At 29.4% G+C, this 6,389-nt stretch overlaps 1 long non-coding RNA gene across 2 annotated transcripts; it reads right to left on the bottom strand.

The window, feature by feature from the left end:
- Positions 1-1,409: 1,409 nt before the first annotated feature.
- LOC114174190 (uncharacterized) lies at positions 1,410-3,591 on the bottom strand. Of its 2 annotated transcripts, none has more exons than XR_014992945.1 (4): positions 3,226-3,591; positions 2,541-2,621; positions 1,999-2,193; positions 1,410-1,809 (listed from the first exon to the last, which is right to left on the bottom strand). It is a non-coding gene; the product is annotated as an uncharacterized LOC114174190 (long non-coding RNA). The 2 variants fall into 2 exon arrangements; XR_003602667.2 differs by having other exon boundaries at positions 1,410-1,816; positions 3,226-3,590.
- Positions 3,592-6,389: the final 2,798 nt, after the last annotated feature.

The following is a 6,389-nucleotide window of genomic DNA, read 5'->3' as shown; positions in this document are numbered from 1 at the left end:
TAATCTGTCGCAATTCTGTTGTCGCTAATCTGTAGCTAATCTTTCGCAAATTCTTCGTCGCTAATCAGTAGTTAATTTGTCGCAATTCTGTTGTTGCTAATTCGTAGCTAATCTGTCACAATTTTGTTATCGCTAATCCGTAGCTAATTTGTCGCAATTCTGTTGTCGCTAATCCGTAGCTAATCTGTCGCAATTCTGTTGTCGCTAATCTGTAGTTAATTTGTCGCAATTTTGTTCTCGCTAATTCATAGCTAATCTGTCACAATTCTCTTCTCACTAATCTGTAGTTAATTTGTCGCAATTCTTTTTTCGCTAATCTATAGCAATTCAACATTGCTTTTTTCCATTTATTTACTATTATTTAGTAAAGTCCATGAATGTAAGCTTTTTTACAAGAAACATGCTTTTATGTTATATATATTTATATATATTTATATAAACTGACAACTTTTATTACAACTTACAATATGAATAACAATTAATAAAATAAAATCAACATAAATCTTATTTCTTTTCGCTACTATAACATTTTCTTCATGTTTCCTTAATTACTATGCAATAATCAAATATTCTATTGTTTTAAGGTATTTTTCAATTCTTCCGTGTCATTTTCTATGTAATCAAGTTCATATTTTCAATTATTTAAGTTTCACTGTTGACTAAGGCTAGGTTTTCTCATAACTATTCTACATCATTTAAACTTTCATATAACCTAATTTAAATGGATTTTACATGCTTGAATAAAATTATATGAAACAATAAGACATGTTGGGCCATTTGCGAAAAACTATATATAGGTACTTAACTTCTGTTTAGAAATTAGCTTGGCTTCAATTATTTTAAAAGCCAAAGGGATATCAAGCACTGCTTTAAGAAATCTTTCTGCAGAACCAAGTCTTGATAGGTCACCATTATAAATTTTAAGTTTTATTTCCTCCTCCTTTATTAGAGTTATATTCGCTAGAGTCTCCAATAGCTCATTTACAAGGAGTTCATAGTTCACAAAAATTAATAATTTAAATTATCTTTTGTTTCTAATTTGACACATATTTCCATTAAACCAAACACTGATTGGGAAATGGGATCGCCAATAATTATTAATGTATTGTATACCTTGTGCTTGAAGTTGAAGCCCTTATTGGCCCCTAACACCATCAGCATTCAATCCAAATTTTAGGTATGCTAATATGACCTTCGGGACACAAGAACAATAAATTTTGTGAGTATCTCAACAATAATATGGTTTTTACTGGAATATAAAAAACTTGTGTGTTTGAAACTTTTAATCATAGACGAACCAAATAAAATAATTGAAATAAGAAAGTTTGAGTGCTTCAATTCCAAAACTAACTCATACGTCAAATGAGTCCTAAATATGTATTAAACATATATGAGAATGAGAAATTAAATGAGTTCTAAACCCACCAACATTGTCTTCCCGAAAAGCATATGAAACCATTTTCTCTTATCCTCTTGCCAAATGGTACAACACAAGAACATAATGAGAACTTATTAGACAGATACATTCTATCTTCATCTCAATCACACAAACTCCTCCTCTCTTGTGTGATTTTGACACTACAGCTATCCTTAGAAACTATGCAAGCAATTTTAATTGGTGGCCAATACCAAAATATTGATCTGCCTATGATGTTGCCTATTTTTCTTACATGAGGTAATGTTGGACTCTAGGATCAAGAGGTTCTCCAACGACCCAAGTTTTTGCCTTTTCCACTATTTTTTTTCCTCAAATTCATCATAGATCCCTTCTTGAACAAATACAAGAGAACTTGCCACACAAACTTCTCCCTTCTCCCTGCAGTTACATGGAAAGAAATTAAGTTTTAGCAAAGACATTATCAAATGCTACTAAGAAAATATTCCTAAAAGTCATTTTCACATTGTTATATAGGATGCTAATTAAAGCAAGCTCAACGGCTTTTAGGATGCACCAAGAAAGATTAATCTACACTAACTATGAATTTCTACATTTCTTACATGGGTCTATATTTGACAGAGTTACAACAATACTCTGTCATGTGTGAGTACCGTCCCACTCCCCTCTGCCCAACCCTCCCCTTCACCACCTTCTTTTGGCTTTATCATATCTGCAACGACTTCGATTATTTCTTTAACCAAATCAACAATTACTCCACCATTAGACGTTACATGTAAATTGGCTTAGGAACATTGCTGCAATGTCAAAGATAATCATCAGCCAAAATGTCACACCAAACAACATTCTCTTTTCAATCAATTAATAAAGGAAAGAGGGTATTAAAAACAAGCATACTTTAATTTGGCGTAATAAAGAAGGCAGAGCTTGAACTCCTTTATCTTGGTTACTATGGCAGGATCTCTAAATATCCCTTTAATTTCCAAGACAATTCCTTCCAATCCATTCTCCACAGAGAGTTTATCAAGACAATTTCTTCATATTTGTTTCAAAATTTACTATGTATAACAAATTAAAAAAGCATATATATAATCAGGTATCATCCCTTTTAGATTATTGTATCCTCCATAAACATAATACAAACCTTTTGTTGAATATATACTCAAATATCTCCAAGTACAACATTTCCTGATGCATTTGTAGCATTTGTCTTTTGGAGTAAATTCTGCATAAGAATCAATTAACAAGTTTAAGTTTGTACATCTGAATGTAAAATGCATCGATTTTTTTGGCAGTCTTTTTAATATGACATTGATTCTATTAATTAAAAAACATGTCCAACTCCCTCTACCACACAGACAACAGTTGATGCCTTCGTTTCAAAAAGGAGATTAAGATGACTCTATACTCCATGAGATCCATGAAATTAAAACTAAAAATTTCCTTAAAAAATTTGAAGAGAGTTTAAAATTGGAAATGCAAAGGAGACTCATATATACATGATTTTTCTTCATTGATAAATTCATCAAAACATATCCTATATTAAACTATTAACGAAGAAACTTGAGGCAATATTTTCCTTAGGCAGGGAATGATGTGAGGAACTTGAGATTGAAAAATACAATAGAGAAAATTAACTTGAACCAATACAAAAACACATATCAGAAAGCGATTGAAATTAGGGTTTATGAGAATTTGAAGCTTCAAAAGCAAATAAATTTGAAAATGAATTGAAAGAAAAATGAATTACGGGAAGAGAAAATCAACTTATAGAGAGACAAAAAACACTTATGCAAAGGTAATTCCATGAAGAGAAGAAAATGACTTACACGGGAAAACAACTTCCGCGAAGAGATGATGGTTTTCCAAGAGTAGAGAAAATGCTTTGAAGAAGAAGAGAAGATGGTGACAAAGAATGCGGAGGAGAACCGAAGATGGCTTCCAACGAAGCGCAAATGGCTTTCGACGAGAAGAAACATTTCTTTAAAGGAAAATAACAGATGTTGCGGAGGAGTGCGAAGGAGAAGTGAACATGACCTCCGAGAAACTCTGTGACGGCAAAAAAACTTTAGAAAGAAATGGTAAGATGCATCTGCTCCACCTTCATTCACATTTTGTTCACTACTCACAGTGAAAATAGCATTCATAATACATATGAGATGATACCGTCCCTTCTAAACCCATGACAAATATAGTATAATTTCTTCCTTTCTTCAATATAGCGTCATTTCATTATAACTGACTTTGTTTTTATGCCACTATAAATTATTTTTCTACTAGTGTTAGTTAAAGTATATCAAGCTATCTCTTTCTTTAATTTATATTTATCTTAGACTTTTAATTCTTTTATTAAAATTAAAATTTATATATCTAATCTACAATCCTATTTTATTATATATTTTAATTAATTTATTAATATTTATACTTATAATTTATATTCAAATATATACAATTATATTTAAAAAAATAATTTTAAAAAATTTTAATTAAAAATAATTTTAAAATATTTAAATTAAAAGTATTTTAAAATATTTAAATTAAAAGTAATTTTAAAATATTTAAATAAAAAATTATTTTAAAATATTTAAATTAAAAATAATTTCAAAAAATATTTAAATTAAAAATAATTTTAAAATATACGAACAAAAAATAATTTTAAAAAATTTAAATTCAAAAATATATATCTTTACTAAAATTAAAAATAATTATAATACATTTTAATTAGGAAGGATTAGCTACAAATATATTTTCTAGTAAATTTGTAGCAATTGTCTACGGACCAGCTACAACTTTATTTCTCTGCTATTCCGTCGCAAATTAGTGAAAGATTAGCTACAAATATATGTCATAGTAAATCTGTAGCTACTTTGCTACGAAGAAGCTACAAATTATTTTCTTCATTATTTTCTCGCAAATTAGTGAGAGATTAGTTACAAATATATGTTCTAGCAAATATGTAGCTATTTTGCTACAAAATTGCTACAATTTTATTCTTTCGCTATTTCCTCGCAAATTAGCGAGGGATTAGCTACAAATATTTTTCCTCGCTAATTTCTCTAGCTAAATAGAAATTTTCTTGTTGTGTGAATCTTACTGATCTGGTTGAGTTCAAGATTCCACAAGAGCCTGATGTATAGTTAATTCCTGTGACTATTTGATGTCTCTCAAACTTGGACAAACCCAAGTATGGAGGTGGCATTGGCAAACCCAATCTAATAGCTACAAAAGGACAATAAATGCATAAAAATCCCCATAATATTTTCTTTTTTATGTTTGGTGGAAACATTAAACCTTTACCAAACAAAGACAGACATAATGTTTGAGAAGAAAGGTGGAAAAATTACCAATAAGGTCAGCAAAGGTTTTGCCATTGCTAAACCTTCCTGTGGAACAACTATTGAAGTCAATGCCATAGGAAAATAAATTTGCCTTGGCAAGTGTGTTGAGATTGTTGTTGTTTCCCGCGTCTACAGTTGAATCACCAAAAACGTACAAAGCTGGTACAATCCTATTTCTACAATGTGAGGCATCGACCAAAAATGCTAATTGTTGGGTTATCATTATGGAAATAACCCACATAATTTTTAAGCTTTTTACCATTTTGTTTTCTTTTGAGAAATTGAACAATGGAAATAATGTCTTAAATAATGGTTTTTGGGGTAAGCATTATTGTTTCATAACGAAAAGTACAACTCAAATGTGTGTAGTTATATCTCAGCATGCTTCTTTGTTTAATTCGTGTTTTGGGTCCAAATAGAGTTTTTGGTATTCCTTTCCAAGTTAGGTAAATGATAACTCATTCTTCTTTTTATTCTTCCTTTTTCATATCTATCTTTAGCTCCATCCTTCTTAATTTTTCTTATTTCATTTTTAAAGTTATATTTTCTTATTTTTGTTTTTGTATAAATATATCTCCTATTAGTTAGATAGTAGCTAGATATAGAATATTTCTATCTAATCAAATTTAATTTTATGGTATTTTTTTAATTTAAAATCTCTACACTATGAATTATTTTACTCTCTAATAAATAATTAATATTAACAATTAAGTTTTAAGAAAGTGAATTGCAAAAGTAAAATGTGTGTGTAATTAATCATTATTTTTTAAAAATTTATTTCTCTCATAATTTTGTTTCTAAGGCACCTCTTATATTTTAAAAAAATAACTTATATATTTATATATATATATATATATATGTATGTATGTATATGTATATATGTATATATTTAAAAAATTTGTTCTTTTGAATATTGTTATGATTTATACTTTTTTATGTCTTTTGTTTTTTTATCAAGTAAAAGTAATGATTTTTAAATTCTAGCAAGTTAGCACGGTGTTAAATCAACGTAACATATTAATCGTATGAGTCCAATGATTTTTAATTTTAATTGAGGATGTACTTTGAATAAAGTTAGAAACTTTCATATGATTGAATGCGTTTTTGCTAATAATTGAGAATGTACTTTAATTACGAGTGAAAACTTTAACAAGAATAATTTAAGAATGTATTTTGGTTAATTAAATTTTTTTACTTGATTTAAGAGGTACAATATTGAGCAACCAGACTCCTATCCAATTTGGTCGAGCAATTAGTCTTCCAAATGATGATATACCTATTGGTTGAGCAACCAATGGTTAAATATACATTGAAGTTGTTCGAAATCAGTTTTAATCAAGGAACAATCAAATATCGAATCACGAAAAGTGGAACATTTAGTTTATTCAAGTGCTTTGGTCTCCAAAATCCTAAAGCTAAGGCTAAGGGGGCTATTATGTTAGGCCCACTGGGTTAATAAGCCCAATGCCAATTAGGTTAATAAGCCCAATGCTGATTGAGTCAATAAATGATTTTGGTCTGAAGAACTATCAAGCATCGTGATTCTTAAAGCTAAAGCTTGAGGGGTTGTGTGGTGATAGCCGCAGTGGTTGATGTGCCCGACTAATAGGAAATAGGCCAATCACATTGATTGGGATTAATATTAGTAGTTCAAG

Source organism: Vigna unguiculata, chromosome 2, assembly GCF_037176805.1.
Source record: "Vigna unguiculata cultivar grain cowpea cultivar isolate G323 ecotype 2 chromosome 2, ASM3717680v1, whole genome shotgun sequence".
NCBI lineage: Eukaryota > Viridiplantae > Streptophyta > Magnoliopsida > Fabales > Fabaceae > Vigna > Vigna unguiculata.
Note: the sequence above shows the minus strand (reverse complement) of the source record. Positions and strands in the feature narration are given on the sequence as shown.